A 25,836-nucleotide genomic window follows, 5' to 3' on the forward strand; every position below is an offset into this window, starting at 1 on the left:
TCTATATCCATTTCACTCACTTTACAACCTCAAAAAAAATGTGATGTGCAACAGCCTCACGGTCTTTTTACACACCAAATAGTTGTCCTGTCAATACAAAGAAAAGAATGTTGATGTCATCTAGAGAAAAGTACTGCATCTGCAATCTGTCTACTTCAAATTACACACTGCATGACATTCCATTCGAAAGCTGTGGAGGGCGCTTCAAGAAAAGGTGTGTGAGGGAAGCTCGCTCATGCTGGTCCCCAAAGACTCAAAGCTGCCCTTTCCTCAAGCTGAAGTTAAAAGAATTGCAAATTAATCCTTCACAGGTACTTGTTCACAGAGATGGATGAAATAAAAATTGAATATATTCTAGTATTATAAAAATACAATGAACAAAATTATTAACAATGAGTAAGAGGATTTTCAAAACAAAACAAACAGTGTCTTTCTTGGTTCTGAACTTTCGTTTCACTGAAAATAAAAATCTTTTTTAGTTAGATAGTTTCACATAAAATACCCTCAAGTCATCCTTTACACCTCAATTGTAAGGAAAAAAAGTTTCCTCTACAAAAGATAACCCTTTTGTTTTTTAAAAATATACATCATATTTAATCCCTTTCAGAATCCTTAAGTTACCTTCTAAAACGGTATTCTTTAATTTACAACAACTAAAACTCAATATTTTACCTGTGGGCACACACACATTCATATGAAACACCTTAAATTAAATTTTTACCTGTTTCAGGCCTGTTTATTGAAGCTCGTGTGAGGTCGGGGCTTCACAACTGTAATGGCCGCTTCACTCGCAGCTGAGCACACAATAAAAGCAAGTGCATGTGTATGTGTATGTTAGTCCTCACAAATCCAGGGTTTTATTAGAAGGGGGAGAACGGGAATGGAGGATGAGAGTCTGAATGGTAATGGCAATGGCGGTGGCAGTCACAATCCAAACACTCACACGCAATGGCGGGACAGCGAAAGTCACGAAGAAGAAAACACAGCAGGACAGGGCACAGCAGAACAGCAGAGCCATCGGATGGAAACCCGTCTCTCTCTCTCCAATGTCCGTCTCCTTCAAGCATATTATCTTAATTTAGCCACAATTATCAAACATTATCTCGTGTCGAATTCGCATTACCTTTACTTTCGCTCCAAAAATATTACAACGCTAAAGCTACGATTTGCAGGCACATTAGCACGGAATGCTATCCCTAGCTAGCACGTCGCTAACCATGTACACATCCAGTCTCTTTTCACTATAACAGTTAGATAAAGCGCAAATACAGGCATAAATATTCACCTCTCGAAGGTCACACAGAAGTTTACATCAGGACCACCAGTCGTCGACCTCCAAAATAAACTTAAATGCTCTCCACACAAACGATGCCTCCCCTCTTAACTCTCTGATCATTGCCTCTGTTTCTCTCCCCATGCGCGCTAACTACTCACCTCACAAACCTGAGCCACTAGTCCCACCCCTTACACAGTAACTTTCCTCTCATTGGCTTTTGCGGTCTTAATACACCCAAAGATAAGACAGGAATGAAATGATTGACAGGTAACAATTGAGGTTACATATAAACACGGCTTCTTCCCCTCTCCTTATTCTCAGATCACTGATCTTTTACAGACTCAGAGAACTTAAAGACCTTTATATGAATTTATTTTTTAACTGTAAATAGTTTTACTTTTTAAATGTTACATATTATATTTATGCTTTTAACCTGCTCACATTATAACCAATTTTAAAGATCATGAACTCTATTTATTTTTGAACTTTTTAACACATCTTTTTATGCTTTTTATGCGATGTAATTTATTTGATTTTTGTACAGGGCTACATGTTGTATGATAACAAGAGTGTATATTGTTTACAATGTGTTACAGTCAATGGGTGGCACGGTGGTACCGTTGTTAACAGTGTCGCCTCAAAGCAAGTTCAAGTCCTGGCTCGAGCACAGGTTCTTTCTGTGTGGTGTGTGCATGTTCTCTCCGTGCCTGCGTGGGTATTCTGTCTGCAATGGACTGGCTACCTGTCCAGGGTGAAACCTGCCTCTCACCTGAAAGCCACTGGGAAAGGCTCCAGCCTCCCCCTGCAACCCTTAACAGAAATAAGCTGGGATGCATGGAAGTATAGAAAGCGGATACAATGAAGCGCATACAAATTTTTCGAACGCACGAAAAAGTCTCACCTTTTGTTTTTTTCATTTTGGTTAGTTTGGAAGCATGGAATTTCTGACAAAGCCTAAGTTTGTATTGTTTATTCACTGATTTTTCTGACAATTTACAAACAAAGCTTTCAAAACTGAGAGGACAAGCAGTGGTGTTTAAGATCAACACCCAACATGGGGCTTGAACCAACAACCCTGAGACTAAGAGTCTCATGCTCGACTGACTGAGCTAATCAGGTTACGTCAGTGTAAGTCCCATAGCATGAACTGGTCAGAGTGAGAGACTCACAGTCCTGTGAGTGATCACCCACCCATCTATCCATCCATCCATCCATCCATCCATCCATCCATCCATCCATCCATCCATTTTTCCGCTTATCCTGTTAAGGGTCACAGGGTGGGGCTGGAGCCTATCCCAGAGGGGACATTACCTTGGACAGGTCAGTGGTCCATCGCAGTCCACCGCAGCCAACAAATATTGACAGACAACCATTCACACTCACAGCCATACCTACGGTCAATTTAGAGTTGCATTTCCATTTGCATGTCTTTGGACTGTGGAAGGAAGCTGGAGTACCTGGAGAGAACCAGCACAGGGAAAACATGCAGACACTCTCAGGATTTATTCCAATGAAGCGCCTAAAAAAGGAGTGTTGGAACTCACTCAGATGAATGAGACATTATAAGCCATCAAATATATACATGTAGATATAGTGTTGGAGATCCAAAAAAACAGGGAGAAAAGAGAAGAGAAGAAGAAGAAGAAAAAAACAGCTTCTTTGACCAGATAACATAGTTGTCTATTTCAATGTTTGAGGTCTGAAAAAAATAACTGATTAACTGTGAAATGTGATGGACAGGCAAGTACTTACTAGGATCAGGGCAGCTGGAAAATAGGCTCCTGCATCTGTAGGCAATATCAGAGACAAAGAAAAATCAACACAAATGAGCAGGCACTTGAACAATGCTAAAACCACTCTTATTTAAACAAATACAACCACAGCTTCTGATCTATGGCCTTAAGGACACTGTAATCATGCCATCAGACAGATTCATGCCAGAGCAGTAGCCTAGCACAAGATGGAGGAACGTAATTGCATGTAAACACAGTCAGTGTGCACTCATCTTAATATGAACCGACTTAACTGTTGTGTGACACGTATATTGTGTGTACTGTAAAATGGTTCAGACTATCAGAAAGCTTCATGAATTCACAGGCAAAATACAGATGTCGCACACATTAATTTGTGGAGGCTCGAGATGTAAAAAGTAAAGTCAACTCTCTGTGTTTTTTGGATTAATTTGCAAGCATTTTCAACATTTTGGCTAGCTGCTAAATCTGGCTAGCATGATGTGCACCGAGTGTAATTATCAATGCAAATGTGGCAGGATGAGAGGTCCCATCCTAGCAGTGAGACTGGTTGGTGATGCCTGACTTGGCTTGTACCATCATTAGCCAACCAGTGTGAGGCGCTGCTCTATAAATAGGGGCAGCATCTACCTGGTCAATCTCTTGCTCTTGGGGTCCGTGGTCCTCCCACTTCCTGGTCACCTCGCTTCCGCCTCTGATCGCCTCACGTCTGCCTTCTCGCCACCGTCTTTGCTGGTATGTAGCAGTAGCTCCCTGTAGCTCGTGTTGCATGCTGATCATGCACGTTTTTCATATTCACATGTTTAATTGTAGGCGTCCGGCTTTTGGGACACGGTCCCTTAATCGCTGCTAGTGGGGAAACACCCCCCCCCCCCCCCCCATCTGACGTGCAGAGGCTGTTTGCCACAGCATACTAGCTGTGAAACCCTTTGCTCGGCATGCGTGCGATCTACACCTGATTGGCACAGCTGGTGAGCCGTGACACTGAGGAACAACTAGCTGCTGCTTTGCTACTGGGCGCTGTCTTGCCAGACTATCCTGCTTTGCTAGATGCTCCTGCTTTGCTCTGGCTGCTGTTTGCTACAGACTACCCTGCTTTGCTCTGGCTGCTGTTTTGCTACAGACTATCCTGCTTTGCTAGATGCTCCTGCTTTGCTCTGGCTGCTGTTTTACAGACTACCCTGCTTTGCTCTGGCTGCTGTTTTGCTACAAACTACCCTGCTTTGCTCTGGCTGCTGTTTTGCTACAGACTACCCTGCTTTGCTGTGGCTGCTGTTTGGCTACAGACTGTCCTGCTTTGTTACAGGCTCCTGCTCTATTAGCCTGCTCTGCTACTAGCCTGTTCTGCGACCTACTGGCCATCTACACATGTTTTGCTTGTTTGTTTGTTCACTGTTTACTGTGTTCACTGGAGTGCTCTGCTTCTGTGTTAACGAATTGGAAGCCGCTGTGTGTTGAACTGGAGGTTGTTTCAGTAATTCACCTTGTTTAACCAGGGTCTGCCAGATCCTGATGTCCACCGTGTGGCGCCACTGAACTGTACTTCATGGTGCTCTGAAGGTTTGGATCTGCATTGTTTCCCATTCCTCCGCTTGGGCTTCAGGGTGTAGCAAGCTGCTGGATGGCTATCCGTTAGCTCCCTGGTCTAGCAATGGAGAAATTAACTCGTTTCTGTTTTTTTTGGGTTGTATTATTTTTCCTTGCTAATTTGTGTTTAATAATTAAATCTTGTTTCTCGAATTAATTTTTAAATTGTGGTTTGAGTTTGGTTCTGGTTTTTGTTTGTTGTTTTTAGTTTTGGTGTTAAATTATAATTGTCATTTCGTTTCAGGTACTGGAAGCTCACAGTCCTGGCGTCTCTTCTCCTCTTGTGTGCTGTGCACCCCTGTTTTGCTTTAATCATGTGTGTTTTTTAAATGTGATGTCCCAATTGATCAGGGTGTCTTCTGCCTTGGGATCCCTCCCCCCCACTGGTAAGCTCCAGACTTGTTTAGATTCATTCTTGTTCTCTTTTTAATCTGCTGGCCTGTTTACAATAAAATATTTTTGTCATGGAACCACATCTCCTGCCAATTAGTAAATGAACCTGTGAGTGCCTTTTGGTCGGTACGTTAACTATTTCCTTTGGCAAAATTCCCAAGGTGGCGTTGTCCGGCTTTGGTCACTATTATATTTTAATAAGTGCACCCCCCACTCGTGTGTGTCGCCACACAAACTGGAAACTTCACTTAGCCTCCACTGGCCTACAGACTTTGCGCCAATGTCTACAATAAATGCAATCGCTACTCACCAAATGACTGTGATTGAGATGGATGACGAAAACCAAGGCTCTGGCCTCACATGTGCAGATCAGGAGATTCTCCTTGCGTCCATCAGGCAAAGATACTGCATGATACTGTTTTATTTACAGTGAAGTACTGTATTTTAGCATTACAGCATAGTTCTGTTAAACAGTCATGGGGTGTAATTTAACAGATTCCTATTAGAATTAACGGCAAAGTACTGTATTTTTATAAACGGTGATACTATTGAAATCTTGTAGTAAATTTACAGCAGTTGCTTGCAGTGTACAAGTCCCACCGCTTTCATAAAATTCATCACTGCATTCAGGACGACCCCTGCTACTCGGCCCCGGTGGGCGGGAGGAGGCTCAGGCCCAAACAACGCTGACTGCAGCTTTAATTTATTCCTAGGTTGATGTAATACTCTGATAAATCAGTGGTATTTATTTCATGATTTTCACAGGAATAAATTAAGAATAAAATGCCAGTTCATGGTTAAGCTAAAATTTACATAAATAAGTATTTGTCATGAAGAAGAGATTAAAATGTAAATAAAATTTGTTTAAAATTAGTAACTTTCAAAAAAACATCATTTCACGGGGTGTGAATGTCTTTAAAAAATGTTAAAGTAATTCTATTACGTTAGGTTACGTGCGTGAGTTCATGACCTTTAGTGTTTACACTTCCGGGAGAAACGAGCGCGAGGAAGGAGCATCGTGTGAATGGCGTAACGTTATCGGAGTTTGGAGACTGTGTGTCGTCGGAGAGGAGTTTTTATCGGTAACGGACTGTGAACTGTAATTGACCGACGTGATCGGAGTGCGTGAGTCGGATTCTCCGCCACCGATTGTGTTTTGAGCACCAGGCAAGTCCAGTTACAGAAGCTAGCGGGAGCTAGGCTAACGCTGTCCACGCTGAAGGGAGACGCCGCTGCACGGACGGGACAGGAGCTTCGGATAGTCGCCTCGGGAGAGAGTCGTTAACGGAGGATGTGCCGCTGCTGCCGAGTCACGGAGGTCTGTTGCTGCGGGCTGCTGCGAGCGGGACGGTTGCTGCCATAACGAGCGAGGGATTCATCGGCTGCGGTCCGGTATTGTTGACTTCACCGACACACGGGGGGATCTGGTAAAGGTTTCCATCATGAGCTCCAACTAAAGCGGGCCAACGAAAGTAAACAAGAGTGCACTCGAAATAAAATTAGACAGTTGAAAGAGAGACAAACAATATACCCCGGGGTTTTTTTATTTTCTATAGTCTTGTTTATTCAAGGTTTGAATGTGTTTTTCTGCAAGCTTTTAATACATTTTCTAAACTGAAATCTTGTGTTGTTTCATTGAATTTGTGTGTTGTTACTGAAGCTTTACAGCAGAGTTTAAAGGTCAAGTGTACTCCCCACAGCCTCCATTTGAATATTTAAGAGTGAGAATCATACATTGCCCTAGATTGATATTAATTATTTGAGATGGGACTTTTACCATACAAGATATTTGAAATGAGTTAAAGTGTTCCCTGTAAGCCTAAGGTGGGTTTTAATATTGGAGCCGGTGGTAAAAGGGTTACATTTAGAAATCTAAACCCCTGCTACCATGAGCACACATGGAAATAAAGACTCAACTGACCGCTCGGTCTACTTCAGCTAGCACACTGAACAATACTGTTGTTTACTTGCTAGCTGATAAGTGAGCAGCTGATGTTTGTAATAACATTGAAATAAACTAAAAATAGAGTCAATAGCTCAAATCCTATCACCACCAAAGGAGCCACGTCTTTAACACTTCAATCTCATAGCGACTCCTCAGGATTTCTTCTTCTCTCCATTGCATTTTGTAGGAGGCTCCTGCCGGTCCACACTGCCTTCCCCCTAACAGATTCAGCTACTGAGACTAAAGTTCGTTAGTGAGCTCAATGCATAAAAGTGACGTAATATTTGTTGAAAACTAAACAGGCGTGAAGCTGTAACCTCACATGAACACTTGAAGTCTAGATTTCAGCTGCATGTGAAGAAATCAGCATAAAATCCTTGTGTTGGTGTTTAAACCTGGACTACCAGAACCAGGCTAAGAGGTGTTTGTCTGTTAGCTGTGAAGCAAACTGAAACATGAAGGCTTTGAGGGTTTGTTCTCAACACAAAGAAAGATTCAATGCTCAAACTGCCAACTCTGTAAAAAAAAAAAAAAAAATAAATATAAAAAATTTTTTACAAATTTTAGTTTATTTCTTCATGAAGATCTTAATGAGGCAATCAGCACCAGAGCACTAAAGTTAAAATTAGTAACACTGTCACTAACAATGGATTTATTTGACCCAATGTAGTTTTCCTGATCAAATATAGTTTTCATCAAAATATAGTATTTTTTTTATAATTAATTATTTCCCAATATGCAATGTCACATAAATGAAAAAATGGAGGACCCTATAAAATGAACTGACGTCAGTGTTCAAGGGTGAAGTCATTTTTGGAATGAAGAAGAGTTCATCCAGCTTTTTTTGCCTCGTTTCTCTGAACCAGCTCATTTGTTGTGTCCACGCAGAGACAGAGAGGATAAATGTGATCGTGGAGAAGTCCTTTTGTTCTTCAACTTGTCCAACTTGATGGTGAGTCTCCTTTTATCAAGGATTACTGAATGCTTGTGTTATTTATGGCATTGTAAACACTTTATAAACCCTTCATTCAGAGCTGTAAAGAACCTTTAACCTCATATCCCAGACATCAAAGTGGGCCACTAACTGGTGAGATGAAGCTATGCTATGCTGCTACATTCTGAAGAGGTAAAGTAGCAGGTTCTGAGAGTGATGGCTAACCTGGATGTGTTCATCTCCTACTTTAATATCAGCGTCCCAACTTGGAGCTCTGACCACCTCCAGCTTTTTGTTCCTGTTTCTGCTTCAGTCAACAGGGAACTCAAACCTGCAATAGAATCATCAACAACAATGGAATAGAAAACAGAGGAAGACAAAATATCATAAACTTACAAAGCTGAGAAATGTTCATGAAGAATAAATGCACACATTATGATTGAGGCCAGAAAGTAAAACTCCACACCAAATGTATTTTGACATGTAGGGATAATGAACTTGAATGTGTTGAAATAGCAGATAAATGAATCCACTATCACACAACAAGATGATGACCCACTATCACAAGATGGCGTCACAGATCCTGATGCTCTGAGCAGGAAACACCAAGCAAAACATGACTAAAAAGCTCCTGTTGTTCCCTCCATGAAAAACTGTGGCACTGATGAGAAGAAGGATCCCAGGATCCATCGCCTCACCATTCGGTAGAAGGATGATAGGGTCGGCACCAGGAGAAACCCTTGTGTCTGCGATGCAGGGAAGATGGAGCACTGAAGAGGACACATTGTGGCGTCCTGAAGAGGACATTTGGTGGAGCCTGAGACAGCAAACATCATGCCGCCCTTCATCAGAAGAACCACAGCACCAGAAGAAAGAATCCTGGCAGTGACGACAGGGAGGATCAGGGTGTCCTCCTCACCACCACCTTTAAACCTTCAAATGAACTTTCAAAAGCTTCAGAGTGGTGAATGATTTTTTTAAACCTTTCTTGTTTTGTTTTTCCTTTAATTCTCATTTGTGCGATTGTCTGATTCATTAGAAATAAACACTGTCTGCTGGGTTTAAATTGACTGTGATTCTCTTTTTGCGTGCAAATTGAAAGTTATGCCAATAAAAACCACAAGTATTGGAAGACCAAAGGAAGAACCCCCAAGGTCAGGACCCTGAGATCAAAGTGATCGCTCTGATCTCAGAGGTTTGGGATATTTCACATCCCATGGCCCTTCAAATACGAGCCCTGTGTCACTGTCTAAAAGTTTTAAACCGTATTTGTTTGTGAAAATTAAAACCAGACGACCACTGTGGTCCTTTTTACATGGTAAGTAAAGCCCAGATGCCATGGTGGACCAGTTAGCACCCTGGACTTTGAATCCAGTGACCTGAGTCCAAGTCTCAGTTCCAGCAGGTTTCCTGCAGCCTTCAGAAGAGCTGCTATGTTTCTCTGTAGATAACTAAGTGATGCTCTCAGCAGGTTGAGGGCACCACCAACAAGGGAGGTTATGAACCTCTGACTTGTAGGAAGAAGGTAGGAGATCTCCAACAGGATCCTTCTTTCCTCTGTCCTCCTTGGATCTCATGGATCATCACAGTCAAGTGGAGACCCAAGCTCCTGGATGGATGTGGCACTCAGGAATTGCTGAGTTTTCCAGTGGATTTTGTTCCATCCATGGTTCAGGAGCAGGATTCCTCCTGGTTAACCTTGTATCTATCGACCCCAACTGTGTGGGTTTGGAGAATTTTTCATGTCATGTCAAGAAATCAGGCTGGTGGGTTTTTCAATGAGAGAAATTCTGGTAACTTAATTATGTGGCATGTTTGTTGAAGCAGTAATTAATTGATAAATTAAGGAAGGCCTGGCCAGTCTTTGCTCACAGGTCATACGATGTAGTTAGAAAGTCCTGAATAAATCTGGAGTTCCATGATTTCCTTGTGGTTCATGTTCCTTTTGGCAATGTAGTCTGGAACAAGAGCAAGATGAACCTCCAAATATCAACAGTTTGGATTGCAGGTGATGTCAAGTTGTATTTTGAGGAAACTCCTCCTTGTGTTTGGTTCCATGGTGAAATGGTGAGCACTCTGGACTCTGAATCAGTGATCACAGTTCAAGTCTCAGTGGGACCTTCCTGTCTGGAATGTGTCCCATGGAACAAACTGATAAAGAGATATTATGTGGTTCTAATGTTCTGGTTCATTTCTTGTCCTTTAGAAAAATGAAATTAATTTCTTATTGCCATGAACACAGACTGTGTGTTTAATGTTAACAATAAATGCAACAACTCAGGAGCCAGTAGCTCCAGTGGAAAAAATTCTACTTTGTCAATGAATTAATTCATTTCATATTGCAGTCTGCCACACAGTCTGAGGAGGCAAACGAGTTTCCCTGTGACGTTCCAACATCGGCCTGGTTTCCTCCAACATAGAGCAGCCACCAAAATCTAACTTCAAATGTTGGATCAAAGTCTACAGAAGAAATGCATTTTCTTTCAATTCACATTTTGTCCATTAAATTCATAATCACTCTTCTCAGTCACCATCTCATCACATGACTAAAGTTTGGGTTCTGTATTGGTGGTAAAATATCCTTCCATGCCCCTCACTAGTTTGCACACAGAAAAGCATATTTTACTGGTTTCAAATCTCTTAGTGTGTTCTCTCACTTAAACCAGCTGTGGCAGCTTTCATTGTGTGATTGATTTTAAAATATAAAGATGGAACAGAACCATTGGAATAAGATGTCAGGACATTTGAAGGAATGTAAATCTCCTGTTGAAATGTTGCAGTGTGCAGCTGAGGCTCTCTGGCAGTGGCACAAGGAGCCACAATGGCAGAACCTGGACCCTCCTGGAGGAGAACCACAGGTGAGGGCCTTCTTGGCTCCAGATTGATGGAAATCAAGTGTCTGAGGCTGTTAGCAGCCATTAAGTTGATCTGGTTGGGCACTGGTATTTTTTCTTGCTGCAGCTCAGGAGTGATTCAGGAGAAGAGTTTCAGAACCGCTGAGGTTTGCCTTTTTTGCCTTTTTTTGTAGTGATTTGGTTTGATACAAATAAAACTGACTTGACTTGATTTGGTGCCTCATGAAGAGAAAATCTGGCCACAAATGTTGGACAAGAGTGTTTGTGGAAGGGTGATTTTTTTTTTTTTTTGCAGTGTTGTAAGTCACTGTAACTGCAGCTAAAAGATTGAACTTTCTCCAAATGTCCTCAAGATGGTTTCCAAATGACATCAGTTGTCACAAGAGAAAGTCTGCATGCAAACACACTCAGGTGTGCCCAGCTATTCTTATTAGAACATTCCATCGACTTCATTCTATGTGCAGCCTAACCTTAATCTTAATCTTAACCAAATGTATCTTAATCTTTATTTGAAACTAAACTCAATCCAGACCTTGACTCTGAAATTCATGCAAGAACTCACAAACTGCGTTGTGTTGCATCAGGGCCGGTCTTTGGTCCCCATGAGGAAGAGGACTCCTGATCAGTGTTGATGATGGAAATGGTCTCCAGCACGATAAATCAAGAAATACACACACGCATAAACACACACAGTGACCCTGCATGTCGTTTCTGTCCAATTTAAATTTTCATTCATTACCCAGAACCTCTCAAAAGCCCTGAAGAAAAAATTGAATATTTGGAGTTTGAAAGCCATAAATAACATCCATATCATATCGTCCATGTCATCTGATCTCATCTTTGTTTGTTGTTTTGAAAGAGGGACAAATTGGTACTTGGTCAAAAAAGAACTCTGGGAAAATGATCCTGCTTTCAGGGAGGTCTTTGGTGAGTTTGCTAAAATTGCAGAGAACCATGACGGAACCAAGCACAAGGCTGCTGCCCTCTGCATCACACGCTGCACTTTGTAGTGTTTGAACTGAATGTGAAGGGTCTGACATCATCACACCAGTACGACAAAAAGTGACCGTGAACCACAAGAAAACCTTCACTGATGAGTCCATGGATCTTATTTATCTGTGCCATTTTCTGATCTTCTTTTTCCGTCTTGGATTTCTTTCTTTGATCTCTAAATTCTGTGCTTTGGTGTCCTTGGTCAGTCTTTGAATTTCTGTTAAAAAAAAAGAACTCAGCATATTTCTGCAGACCATAGATAGGGATTTTACCCACTGCACCATAGCAACCCTCGTTGCTGCTGTGCCATTGAAAAGTAAGACAGCCTGGCAGCCAAGAAAAAACAGAAAAATGTCAACTTAAGATGTATTAAAGACGAGGAGGAAATGTAACCAACCTACAAAGATGGAGGGGAATTGAGACCCACATGTTTGCCATCCTTGATGAACTGTCCACTGGTGCAGGGGATGAGGTCATGGCAATGATCTGGGAGCCAGTCCTGGATGTTAAATGCCCTGATGATGGACAGTGTAGTGGCAAAATGTCTGGTCCACTGACTGAACTCTGCCACAAATGAGGAACAACAGTCAGCAAGGAATAGAAACGAAGAGGAGAAATGGAGAGAACAGAAAAAATGAGAGATCATGGAGGAAAGAGGCTGATATTTGCAAGTGTCCTGACTACAACACAGAAATCTAGAGAAACCATGACCTGGATTACTGAGGATCTCCACTGGCAGTTCATTTCTGTTGATCATAGGGCCATGCTGGGGGAAGCATGAATTCCCCCTGGGACTGACATTGTGGAGCAATGGTCACCTTTCCTGCTGAAATTGTCAATTCTTGTGCTTCGTTCTCTCCACAAAACCATTCCCTTAACGGAGCTCAAACCCCAGTTACAGCTGTGGGAGCCCAACATATGACACACTGGACCATCAGGAACAGCTTTGTGCTTTCAAACAACAGAGACGATACACAATGACTCACGGAACACAGGAATCTCTGGCCTCAGCTGACATGTTGAATTTCAGCAACACTTCATGATGCTGAGCAAACCAATGAGAAGATGAAGGAGGCCGTCAACTCCTTCAAGCTCAACATCTACGCTGCTTTACCCAGGAGGTCAGGAGGTCAAAGCAGAACCTGCACCCTCCTCCTCTGATGTTTACTCCACACAGAAATGAGGGGTCAGTTCAGAAAAGTCAGCTGGACTCTGGGCAAATCTTTTCATTCAGTCAATTGTCTCCACTAACTTCAATATGGGTCTAGACCTGCACAGGTTCCAATTTGTGTCTTGGTCCCAAGGGTTTGTTGAACCAGAGAAGCTTCAACTGGTGACGCTCAGCCAACCATGCATGAAGGTCAAGCTGCATTATCTGCTGTGCTCATTAGCAGGGGAATTAGCTCCAATGGTAGAGTGCCAGTTTAGCATGTGAGAGGTAGAGGGATCCATGGCCTCATTCTCCAGAATACTTTAGCTTGTTCTGTTGATCAGAGGAGCTGCTGGGTGATGAATGCTGATGTTTGTCCACTGCTGTGATAAAGTGTCACCCTGTGACTGATATGTGAATGAACACCTGCTCAGTTCAAAGCTGCAAGGAAACCAGGGACTTTGAACCACACAGTGAAAGAGTTTGTCACCAGCCTTTAAAATTCCCACCATCTCCTGAATGTGGAGCAACTTGTCCTGCCAAAACTGGCACCTCTACCATTCTTAATAACACCTGTCCTGACAGCCAATCAAGCTCGAGCTGCAGCGGTGAAAGCGCCGAATGCCAGCCACCATACACAATGACTCAGGCAACACAGGAATCTGTTGACTCAGCTTGAGGAGCAGAGGGTCCACCAAGACAAGCATACACCTTCATTCTTGATTCTTTATTTCAAGGGTAGCCCCTTGAGATGCACCATCTCATTTTGGAGGGGGTCCTGACAAATAATGACCAACAATACAACAATAATAAAAGTAGATTCTAAACAAAATACCAAACATTTCAAGACAAGGATACACACATCATACACCCAGGTACAGGCCAACAATGTTCCCCAAAGCCAAACCCCATCACTCACCATCCAGTATTATAAAAAGTATGATCAGAGATCCCACTGCAGAATAAGAGTGGGCCTGTGTACCCATACTCATACATTTCAACACCCATCTAAATAAATACTGCTTACATGCACCATTAAAGTACACAATGCATATTCATACACAAATATCCACATATATACAGTATAGAGAACAAACAAGAACAAGTACAGAGTGAATCCTGGAGAGAAAAGGTGAGGTGCATCAGAAACAAGAGCAAGATGTTTGAAAATGCTTGATGATTTGAAGATGAGAAAGGAAGTGAGAGACCGAAGTGAGGAGGAAAGGTTGTTCCAATCTGATGGAGCTTTAAATACAACCGGACAAAGCAGAAGGCCGTCCCCACTGATCCTGGATCTGCTCGACATTCCTGTCTGTTAAAAGGAAGGTTTTCATCACCGCTGTTGCAGGATGTGCTTGTTGATGGAGAATTGTTGGGTGTAGATTCATTGAAGGAGTTTGGTGCTGGACCTGCTCTACTAGTAAAGAGTCATGAGAGAACTTTTGTTGTGATTTGGTTCCATACAAATAAAAATGACTTGACTTGATTTGGTGCCTCATGAGGAGAAAATCTGGGCACAAAAGTTGGACAAGAGTGTTTGTGGAGGGGTGATTTTTTTATTTTTTGCAGTGTTGTAAGTCACTGTAACTGCAGCTGAATGATTGAACTTTCTCCAAATATCCTCAAGATGGTTTCCAAATGATAAAATTAACTTGAGGAAAATATGAATGTGCGATGACCAGTTTTTTTGCTGATTCTAGGAAGATATAGAAACAAATGATCTCTACACTCAAGGTTGCATTGTGAGCTGAAAGGAATTGAAAGTTGCTTCAAGTATGAAGGGAAATTCAAGCAGACACATTTGAAAATAAATACTGACCAGTGGAGTTGTCTTTGTGTCACGATCCCTGTTTTGTTCACCAAAAATGTCTGCGTTTGAGTCTCCCTCACCATCCACAACCCTCAATCCTGACACTTTGGGACTCCTACATTAAATAATGATGGGTTCAATCCAAACACCTGAGCACAAATCTACAAAGACTATTATATCAGACATTGAGAGGACAAAGATTGATGTCTGAATGTGTTAGGACCGGCTCAGAGGTGCAGCAAAACCTAGTAGCAGCAAATCAACATTTATTGAAGTAAATAATCAACCATATGAGGTGTGGAAGGGCTGCACGGTGGTGCAGTGGTCAGCACTGTGGCCTCACAGCAAGAAGGTTCCGGGTTTGAGTCCCGGCTCGGGCACGGGATCTTTCTGTGTGGAGTTTGCATGTTCTCCCCGTGCCTGTGTGGGTTCTCTGTGGTACTCCGGCTTCCTCCCACCGTCCAAAGACATGCAATTTGGGGACAAGGCTACTTGGGTTCTCTAAATTGACCATAGGTTTGAATGTGAGTGTGAATGGTTGTTTGTCTCTGTATGTTGGCCCTGCGATGGACTGATGACCTGTCCAGGGTGAACCCCGCCTCTCGCCCGTAGCCACTGGGATAGGCTCCAGCCCCCCGCGACCCTTACTCGAAAGGAATAAGCGGAAGGTGTGGAAGTCAGTGTCAGCAGTGGAGGTGAGTGTGTGGATGTGATGTCAATGTGTACCGCATGTTGTTGGTGGAAAACAAGGAAAAACAAAAGGACAACAACAGCACGCCGGCTGAGCACAAAAGGGAGACAAATGTGTGGGAAGGCGGGGTTAAACAGGCCTAACTGGGAACACTGGCCTGGTCCTCCCAGTCAGCCTAATGACCAGGCTGCTCCAGACCTGCAAAGACACAAACACACCCACCAACAGGATCCTGCACACAGAACACTGCATAGGACCCCAGGCCTGGGGCCGTCACCAGTGTTCCCATAGAAACCACCAGCGGAGTCCAATAAGAGGAACATGAACTGTGTTATAATACTTTTCCAGACGTCTCATGGAAAAAGTCAACAGAACAACAAACGTAATTTTAGCCCACCAGATATTTGCTTGGACACTGAGTTCATGTGAAATTTAAATGACAGCTGAGAATCACGCCAGAGGCCTGGATATTCAAAGTCTTCAACTTTTGCTTTTGTTGTTCCATCAAGAAAGCCAATGAGCCAGTTAGTTGACAACCAAGAATCAGGTCAAACGGAAAACAACATACGATATGAGGTTTTTCTTGTTTCTTGATGGGCAGCCAAAAATATTTTCAGCATTGGATCATTAAAGTCTGTTTCATTTCTGATGTCGTGTTCTAAAATAATTGCTCACCTAAGAGGATTCTAAAAAGTCAGACTTTCTCAGTGATATTCTCTTCTCAGGCTTTCAAATCTTTTAAATTTCCATTTTCCACAAGTGAGTAGAAAGTTGTTACTCTCTTTGAATCCAGGATTTAAATCTAGGGTTCATTTCATGAAGCTTGAACCCAGGATTAAAAGCACATCATTAAATGACTTGTAGTGATATTCTCCTGTTAACATTCCAAATTATTCATTGAGATTTGGACTTTACGGAAACATTTTTCCAGATTTTGGTGGGCCAGTAGAGCAGGAACTGGGGCTCATTCATGGTGTGGTTTAAATTTGAGCCTGGGTTTCTTCCCCTGCAAGATAAATCTGGAAAGCATTTTGTTCAATTCAGAAACGGTTTTGAAGGCAATTTCTCCAGTTGGTCCTGGAACTAGAAAGAGATCTTGTGGTAGGACATTTATTTTTACTCTATCAACCCTGTGACTCAGACTCAGAAAGGAAATGGAGTTCCATCTTCTTCTATCATCTTCAAGGAGTTCTGGCCCCAATCCAGGTGGAGGTTTTCCTCCATGTGTTCTGGAGGTGAGGGATTAAAGGTCAGAACCTGTGTTTTAGAATGGAGAATTAATATCCAGCAGAGCTTCCCAGTGTTTCAAAGAGTTTTATTAATGCAGGTCCTGTGTTAGGGGGCTCACTTCAATATGTTAAAACATCATCAGCGTCCAGCGCCACCTTGTGTTCTTCTCCATTTATGTGGACACCTTTAATATTTGTGGTCTCTCTCAACCACTGTACGAGGGGTTCGATATAAAGAGCTGGAAGCAGCAGGAACTGGGGGGTCATGTCTCATGGTCTCTCTTATTTTGATATCCCATTTGTGTCCTGTTCTTCCTGTTTTAGTTTGATGTCGAACCTCCCCTCTCATTTTCAGGTTACTTCACTTGCCCTTGTCTTCTGTTTGCCTGAGTCTCTCGGTGCATCCGAATAGACGTCAGGACTCTGAGAGGGAACGACCTCAGCAGAGACTCCTCTATTTAGAGGAAAGGAGAGCTTAGAGAACACTTTTTTGACATCATTCAACATCCTCAGGGACGATCGTTTACAAAGTTCGATTTAATATAGGACACATAAAATCACACCACATGAAGCAGGCTAATGAATAATAAATCAAATATAAAAATGCTTTATTTTAAGATATAAAATATCTTGTGAATATCTGGAGCTTAATTCCAGCAGCAGACCTCCTCAGGTGATGGAATTTATATTTGACATGTTTACCATTAAATGAGACACATTTGCAGTCCATTGAAATCTACTTGTGTTCATGGTGAGTTGATTTCAAAACATGAGCTGACAGAATCTACGTTTAGGGAGGAACCACCATATCCTGGGGTCTGGACCTTTTAGTAGTCAGAGCCATCAAAGTAGCAGACTAAGCTAGCAGACATTAGCATTGAGAAGAAACTGATACCTGGAGCCTACTTTTGGGTCTGGTCAAGTGATAACAAAATAATATGACATCATTGTCAGACTGACGCCTGCTCAACACTGACCAAACCCCACCTTATTGCATTGTGGGAAATTTCAGCTTGGTTTGTGTCCATCAGTACACGCAAGAAATTTGTCTCATGCTGCCGTGACCTGGAGCCGAACCGGGGTTGCTGGGGCCACAACACAGAGTATTAACCACTATAGGATCACGGCCTCCTCAACAGCAGATTGAGCTTCCATGTCTTTGAGATCAAACAAAGAATTCTAAAATCAAACACAAAACTCTTAGATCAAAGGTTGAAGTTCCTCAAGATTCAATTTTAGCTCAGACACTCTTCAAGGTGGAACCAGCAGAGGAGCTCAGTAGAGACAACTGGACAGCAGCAGGACAGAACAGAGGCTCTGCACAATGGCAGGAGACAGGAAACAGGTTTGGACCATCTGGGCTTCTGTCCACTTTGATGGTTTTTAAAACATTGAAGGAAAATGTAAAAATCAACATTGCGTTTAAATCATGATTTCTAGTTGAGTGTGTTTGCTCATCTGTTCCAGAAGCTTCTTCTAGAGTTGACCCTGAATGAGTGGAGGGACCTTTTTGATCATCAGGACTGGTTTTTGATGGCCTGATGGTGCATCGGGGTCATCATGGTCCTCCACCATCTGCAGGGGTTCCAGGACTGTTGTGGTGTTTGTGGGAACTGCAGGGAGAAGCTGAGACCTGGAGAGGAAGTCCTGGACACCAGCAGACCTCTCAACACTTGCAGCATTTTTTCAGCTCCACCAAACCCAACATTCACTGCCTCCTCATCATCTGGGCATCAAAAGCAGCTCAGACCTGCTGCAGCTCAGCAGACCTCAGCCATTTTTAGGATGTCTCAGTGATTCTCCTTCACAGGATTTTCATTCAGAAACAATAGAATTGTCAAATACCACAACAGTTTTCATCTTGCTGGTAAACAACACACACACACACAAATAGTTTGTGTTTGTGAGAAGATTAAAAAAATCGACTGTGCTTCGATGAAGATGAAATGTTGAATATCAATCCTCTACTCATGTTCATGGGCGTGTAGTTGTTGTGGCCGAGTGGTTAAGGCGATGGACTAGAAATCCATTGGGGTCTCCCCGCGCAGGTTTGAGTCCTGCCAACAACGTTAAACTGCTGTTCCAGAGGAGACAAAATCTGCTCCTACTGTAGGTCCATGTGTCAAAGGTTTTCTTTCAAGGGCTGTAGCAGCTGATGATGAGGGAGAGAGAGAGGATTGGTAGCATGTTGTCTTGTCTCAACCATTCTGGTGTTGACCAAAATCTTTGTTGATACTCCAGTGGTGGTGAAGGTGATGGAAATGTTCCAAGTGGGACGGTTCCATGTTCAACCAGTTTCATCTGGAACTGAGGTGGAGCTTAGGGTTAAGTAGGAATTGGTTTGGTTTAGTCCCTTGGTTTGGAATCCATCTTAGTCAGGACATTTTGAGAAATTCTATCATGTCGTTGTAGTTATTTTGATTTACAACACTGGAAAAAAAAATCACCTCCCCTCCAAAAACCCTCCTCTTCAACTTTGTACCCAAGTTGTCTCCTCATCAGGCACCACAGGATCCAGTAGGTTCAGTTAAAACAAGTCATTAGAGATTTAAAAAATGTCCATCAAATACAAAATAAGGCTTCAAATAGGTTTCCAATTTTATTTCATGTTGACACATTTTGTCCATTTAACATCAGGACTGCTCCCAGATCGTCTCCATGACCTCATCCCAGCACCAGAGTCCCGCCCAAGTTCATCAAGGACAGCAAACATGAGCAGGTCTAGGTTCACCTCCATCTTTGGAGGTTGTTGAATTTCCTCCTGAGGACCGTCAGGCTGTTTCCTTACTTTGCTGTGACACAACAGCAGACAGCAACAAGGACTGCTGCAGTGCACTTGGTAATTGGATGCACTGAAGTCATCCATTCATGCCAGTGATGTCACTTGGCAGGACTGTCATTGCCGTCACTTTCTAGAAAAGAATCCAGACTCCACATGTGGCTCCCATGATAACTGATGGACCTCTGGTTGGAGGCTGGACGATGATGTTTGGTCTGGGGGGTTAAGATGGTGGGGGTTGTTTCAGTTCTAGTGCTGAAGGCTTTCACCATGACAGTCAGACTCTCATCTGTCCTTCATGTTCCCTCAAATGTGCAGTGTGGACCTCACACTCTGAAATTTAGCCTGAAAACTCTTCATGAAAAGCAGGAGACTCAGAGTCTCTGTGGCTCAATCGGTCAGCGCGCTCGGCTGTTCACCGAGAGGCTGGTGGTTCGAGCCCACCCAGGGACGCTTAACAGGTTCTACTGGTGCTTAGGACTCTGTTGATCAGCTGCTGAGTTGCTACTTGATGTCAACATTGGTCTGTTTCATCCTGAGTAGTTTGATCATAGCACAGCTTTTGCATCAATGATCTGAATGTGGACAGACAGATTGACCCTCCACAGCAGACGCATGTGACAGATCTCTTAATGAGACACTTTGTGGTAAAGCCAGATTCTGCCAGTCCCACTGACATATTTCAATCACACATGTTCAGAGATTTTTTTTTTTCATTTATTATTTTCTGATCACCTTGTGGATTTTTCATCATTCTCCTCATTACCATACTTTAGGTTGCAGTATGTACACCTTAGTTAGTCTTGGGTTTCATAAATCACACAGCATACAAATAATAGCAGGTTGAAATATATTTATTTAAAAGAATTTAACATGGTTACACACACACACACACACACACACACACAGAGCCTGTCTTTGGTATAAAATGGTCTGTCACGTTCTCTCACATTGCACAACAACAAAACAAACAAAGACGGCCATGTCCAGTGTGGTCCTGGATATGACGACTGGACTGCAGGGTCCCAGTATCACTGTGACAATTCTTTTACCAGCTATGACCTTGGACAAGAACTTCTCAGGAGGAAACTTATCATGGTGGCACAGTGAAGAAAACTAGACCTGAGCTGCTTGCTGAAATCTTGCAGGTGAAGGACAGAGCTCCACCTCTTTGACAGACACCACCACTGTTGGCTCATGTTGTCAGTTTTTGACACACACGAATCTGAACACACACACATACACATGCATGTTCTTGCACACAGAGCCTTTTCCTCTGTTTTTGTTTTTTACTGGTTTTGGAACCAGTAGTTGGTTTCTGTTGGTTTGATTTGCTTGACTGGTTGTTGTTTGTTTGACCTTGCAAATCCATATTTTGGGTTCTGGCTTGTTCTGCTTTTCATTTTGTGTTTGTATCATGTGAAAGTGGCATAATTAAGACAAAAGACACTGTTAGAACAGAAAGATCCAGAAAACCCACCAACAAGAGGTGTGTCTGGTACAGATGTGGAATTATTGGCTCACACAATGTTGAGGCATCTGGGAAGAAGACAAACAAAAAAGGCTTGTGTGATTCAGACATTCATCAAAAATGGTCCTGTAGAACTGTTCAATGTGTCATGACTTCAGAAGCTCAAATCCTCTCTAAGTTCTAGTGAGAGTGGAAGAGATTATAAAATGAGAGAAGCAGGGCCCTCACTCAGAGCTGAAATAGCTCAGTTGGGAGAGCGTTAGACTGAAGATCTAAAGGTCCCTGGTCCGATCCCAGGTTTTAGCAGAGGAACAGCATTGACTTTACTTTCCAGTGGAGGAACTGCAGACATGAAGGAAACTACCATCTTGTCCTGTGCATTCTTATGACATTCAAGACATTTTTGGAGCCTCTTGTTGGATTTTGCCACAGAGAATCAGAGCCAATCAAAAGCATGGTGGACTTTAACATGGAGGATTGAACAAGTCAAGAAAGCAGCAGTTTGACCTTCACAGGTGTGTCTTTTCCTGTCTAAATGCTGTAGGAAGAACCTGAGTAGCTCAGATGGTAGAGCATCAGACTTTTAATCTGAGGGTCCAGGGTTCAAGTCCCTGTTCAGGTGCTGTGGATGTTCCAGTGGTTGACAACATGGTACTGGATTAAGTTTAGTGTTGAACAAACTGTCATCATCAAAAGTAGAAGTGTTCTTGTCTTGCCACTGTGAGACTGTCACTAGAAAAGTGACCAAAAATAATTTCATGTGCCATGCAATTAACAAAAGACCACAAATAACACTGGTCAAGTTAATTTTATTTATATTGTGCCAAATCACAACAAAACTTATCTCATGACACTTTACAGGTAGAGCAGGTCCAGTACCAAACTCCTTCACATTGGTCTGTCTTCATTTTGACTCCTCCCACTGCCACAATGACAAGCCTTTATACACTTGGTGACTGGGGCCCTGGTTGCTGCAGGCCTCAACACCAGCCTGTGGTTGTGAGCAGGGCAGAACAGAACTGACAGTATCTCACATGCAGGACCTGGGTCAGATCCTGGTGCCAGCTGGGGCACCGCTTTAACCTGGACCCCCTAGAAGATCTTCTCCAGGAAGATCCTGGTTCCTGGTTCCATCAAGGCCTGTGAGGATGGTGAAGAGTGATCCACCACCAGGCAGCACAGTCAGCAGCAGCCATTTTGTTCCACTAGACTCAAATATGATAGTGAAAGACTGGTGAGTTCTTGCTAACTAACACTTCCTGTTTTTATTGCTATTCTTCCATGAATGTGCTCTTGTTGGCTTGTCCCCAACCACAGTTTCAAAGCCATGATGACATCTTTCATTAACAATCAGACTTATTTTTTCTCTATTTGGACAAATAAGGTTTCAACTGACACGGCTGGCCAACGTCCTGGAGTTAATTCAGCCTGGAGAACCAGGTGCTGGTTCCTTCTTTTACCAGGCAGGAACAGGCAGCAGATCCAAGATCAGTAGGTGCAGATGTCTGCTTTGACTGGTAGGAGGAAAGAGAGCAGGAGAGCTGGTCAGAGACAAAGACAGACAATGAAGAAGGAGTGCTGTATTCTGCTAGCACATGCTAGTCACAGTCAGAGATAATGAGTCTCAGCAGGTAAAGATTCATCATTTATTTCAGAAGATAATTGGACGTTCACTGGAAGACTATGAATGTTTGTGGGTCAGAGGTGAAAAGAGTACAAGTGCACCTGTTGTGTGTGATGGGGCACCAACATGCAAGAAGTTGTCAAACATTTCCAGCAAAACAGCATGAAACTTCAAGTAAAGAATTAAAATGATTTAATTCAGTGTTCAACTACCAGGCCTCTGGAATAAAACACCAGGAACAACTGACTACCTCACCATTGACTTCACACTGATAACCAGGAGGTAACGTGGTTGTCAGAGCAGTGATGCTCAGATCTGTGGACTCAGAGGAGGATTCTTCTTCTGGTCCTGGGTTTGAAGACATCAGCAGCCTTGTTTGAGTCAACTGGGATGTTCCTCTCAATAGACAGCAGCATTAAATCAGAGAGCCTGTCTGCTCCATGTCTCCTCCTGGATCAGCTTCAGTTTGGAGAGTCACCATTACACTGAAGCAGAGGTCACTGGCAGTGTTACATAAATTGGGAGGATGTGCCCATGTTGTTGGCTTGAAGGTAGCTCAGCATTACTGCACATTGTTGTTTTGGAGAGTTCAAGATGAAGAGAACTCTTCCAGTTCAGGACATTTTCTTCCCACGAGTGAATATAGCAGCCAACACCTCCCCCACAGAGAGGTTGTGAGAGACCTGCCACACCTCTCCAGTAACCTGGGATATGATGGCAGTGGTGGGATTTGAACTCACACCTCCTCAGACACTGGAGCCTTAATCCAGCCCCTTAAACCGCTCGGCCACACTACCTCAATTTGCTCTTTAGTGAGTTGGTCTGTGAAAGGCATGTTGAAGAGGAAGTAACAATGATATAAAACTTACTCTGAAGGGGGACCCCTTTCCTCCCGCAGTCACAGGAAGTGACGACAGCGCCGCTAGAAGCACCCAGGAAAGAAATGGTAAAAGGACTCAATTTGTACAGCTCCTTTCTACCTCAGCACGCCACGCTAGCAAACCCCCTTTTGTTTGGTTTGGTTGTTGTTTAGTGACTGTGGATGAATACACAGGAGATGTTGAGCATGAATTTGTGTTCCCTGTTCACTTGAATATATGCAGGAGTATGAGGTGGAAATAATACTGTTTATTTTTTATTTTTTTATTTTTTTTTAACCTGTCCTGTTCAGTAGCTGAGGCAAGCAGCATCAGTGTTCCTGGTGCCTTGTTGTACTGAAGCAGTTTTATTCTGCATAGGAGGAATCTGATAAACTCCTCCTATCGCCATTTATGTTTAATTTTATTAGGAATGGTATTGGTTCATTGATAAAGCTACCGGACTGAGGCTCAGGAGTGGACAGGAAGAGAGAACAGGGACAGGACAGCGAAGACAAGGGGGAGGGGGGAGACAAAAACAACAACAGCAATAGCAGAAAACAACAATAAAAAACACAAAACAAACAAACAAACAAAAACTAACAAGAAACAAACAAAAACCAAATAAACAAACAAAGAAAAAGTAACAACAACAAAAGAAAAAGAAAGAAAAAACATTGGTTGCAGAATTTCCGGTGCAGGCTTACCATTTGGTTTAATATAATTTTAAGATAAATGTCTGAGTGTGTGTTTATGGGTCAGTTGTGCGCTCCATGCATGTATGTGTGTATACGCGTGTGTATACGCGTGTGTATGTGTATGTGTGTGTGCTACGGTTTGTCTTGGATGCTGTGCGTAGCTGGCTGTAGCTGATGTGAGGGGCCAGGACATTCGCACCCCCAGTCCAGGATAGCAGGTAGGTCAGGACCAGGTCACCAGAGCACCCAGAAACCCCCAGAACATGGGGAGCCCCCGGCCACCCCTTCCCCATGAAACAGCCACAGGCCCAACCCATGCCAGGACCCATAGGAAAGCATAGGAGCAGCAACCCCCACTCAGAAGCAACCCACAGAGAGACGGGGCAGAGATGACCCTGTTCCCGCCGGGCACCCCCCCCACACACACACACAGCATGAGCAGAGCCCAGGGGCACAGGGCCCCTCTGGCCCGAGACCCGACCAGAGCCCCCCAAGAGGTCCGCCAGCGGCGAGGCCGACACCCACCCACACCCCACACCCAGGCGGGGCAGCCACAGCCCACCACAACGACCAGGCCCACAACAGAGGACCACCTCCCCCAAAGAGCCCCGGCCAGGCCCCCAGGCCTGCAATGGTGCAGTTAGCAAAGGAGGCAGCACTGGACCCACTCCCTGCCCCAGCTGCCCCCCCATCCCAACATGGTGCAGGGTGCGTGTTGTGCATGGGAATGTAGATGTGATGATGTGGATGACTAGAATGTAGTTAAAATTGGCGGAGGCACCCAGGGCATGGGAGTCCCGCCGGTTGCAGACGGCAGAGTTTCCCAGTACATCCTCATGCACTCCCCCAAGCCCTAAATGTCTACGATGTGATTAAAATTGGGGGGTCCAGCCCCTCAAGGCCTAGTGATACATAAGATGTGATGTGATGGGACAGAGAGGCAATGAGAGGAGCTGAGGAATGGGCCAGACCTGCAGGGGGCCAACTTCCAGACTGGCCCCGCTGACCACCCCATCACCACTGCAACCAGCCGACAGGGAGTCTAGCCTCCCTGGTCCAGGGGTCAGATAGGAGCACCAAGGGGCACTGTCCGGAGATCCGGGCAGAGGGCCCACCACCGTGCAGTGCAAGGGCAGGGAGGGCCCAGGCCCCCAGTGCACAGCTGAACCCCCAGCCAGCAGCCCGTGGTCAGGGCCCCCAGTTCGATCAGCATCAAGGAGGTCAGCCCCCATCCCTCAGATGTCCCCCAGCATCCTCCCTTTGTCCGGAGTGGCGGCAGTCCAGGACACCGCGCCAGGGCCCAGCCCGCCCGAGGATGGGCCGAGGTTAGCAAACCCCTCCCAAATGTGGGTGCGACCCCCCCCCCCCCCCGGGGGAGCGGCAGGGCCCCAGGCCAGCAAGTCCCAGGCGCCAGGCAATCCACCTCTACCTCACTCTCCAGCCCCTTACCTCCCTCCCTCCCGACCCCCCTCCCCCTCCCCCCCCCGACCCCCCTCCCAGTCAAACCCCACCTAACCTTCCTTCCCCACCCTCCTCCCATCGTCTGGGGGCAAATATGCCCCAGCCACCACGGCAGGCCCCAGCACGCCCCGCCAGTGCCCGGTGACCTGGCGACCACAGCCCCCCCACCGCAGGACCCCACCGCAGGACCCCACCGGGGGACCAGCGCGAATCCCCGGCACCAGAGCCCAGGGCCCCCCCCCCTGCAGGGTCCCAATGTCACTGGTGACAATTCTTTTACCAGCTATGACCTTGGACAAGGACTTCTCAGGAGGAAACTTTTCATGGTGGCA

The 25,836-nt window shown here is 44.2% G+C and overlaps 2 long non-coding RNA genes and 3 other non-coding genes across 5 annotated transcripts; 4 read left to right on the forward strand and 1 right to left on the reverse strand.

The window, feature by feature from the left end:
- Positions 1-569: 569 nt before the first annotated feature.
- On the reverse strand, positions 570-1,414 carry LOC147263189 (uncharacterized). Its single transcript, XR_015112611.1, has 3 exons — positions 1,286-1,414; positions 944-1,057; positions 570-794 (listed from the first exon to the last, which is right to left on the reverse strand). It is a non-coding gene; the product is annotated as an uncharacterized LOC147263189 (long non-coding RNA).
- Positions 1,415-6,046: 4,632 nt separating this feature from the next.
- On the forward strand, positions 6,047-8,283 carry LOC147263190 (uncharacterized). Its single transcript, XR_015112613.1, has 3 exons — positions 6,047-6,399; positions 7,841-7,904; positions 7,985-8,283. It is a non-coding gene; the product is annotated as an uncharacterized LOC147263190 (long non-coding RNA).
- Positions 8,284-18,601: 10,318 nt separating this feature from the next.
- On the forward strand, positions 18,602-18,683 carry trnas-aga (transfer RNA serine (anticodon AGA)). The gene has a single exon. It is a non-coding gene; the product is annotated as a tRNA-Ser (tRNA).
- A 2,414-nt stretch (positions 18,684-21,097) lies between these two features.
- On the forward strand, positions 21,098-21,170 carry trnaf-gaa (transfer RNA phenylalanine (anticodon GAA)). The gene has a single exon. It is a non-coding gene; the product is annotated as a tRNA-Phe (tRNA).
- A 243-nt stretch (positions 21,171-21,413) lies between these two features.
- On the forward strand, positions 21,414-21,486 carry trnak-uuu (transfer RNA lysine (anticodon UUU)). Its single transcript has one exon. It is a non-coding gene; the product is annotated as a tRNA-Lys (tRNA).
- The last annotated feature ends 4,350 nt before the right edge of the window (positions 21,487-25,836 follow it).

Source organism: Aulostomus chinensis, chromosome 4, assembly GCF_037954235.1.
Source record: "Aulostomus chinensis isolate RoL2024-O1b breed Wild chromosome 4, RoL_Achi_v1.0, whole genome shotgun sequence".
Taxonomy (NCBI): Eukaryota; Metazoa; Chordata; class Actinopteri; order Syngnathiformes; family Aulostomidae; genus Aulostomus; species Aulostomus chinensis.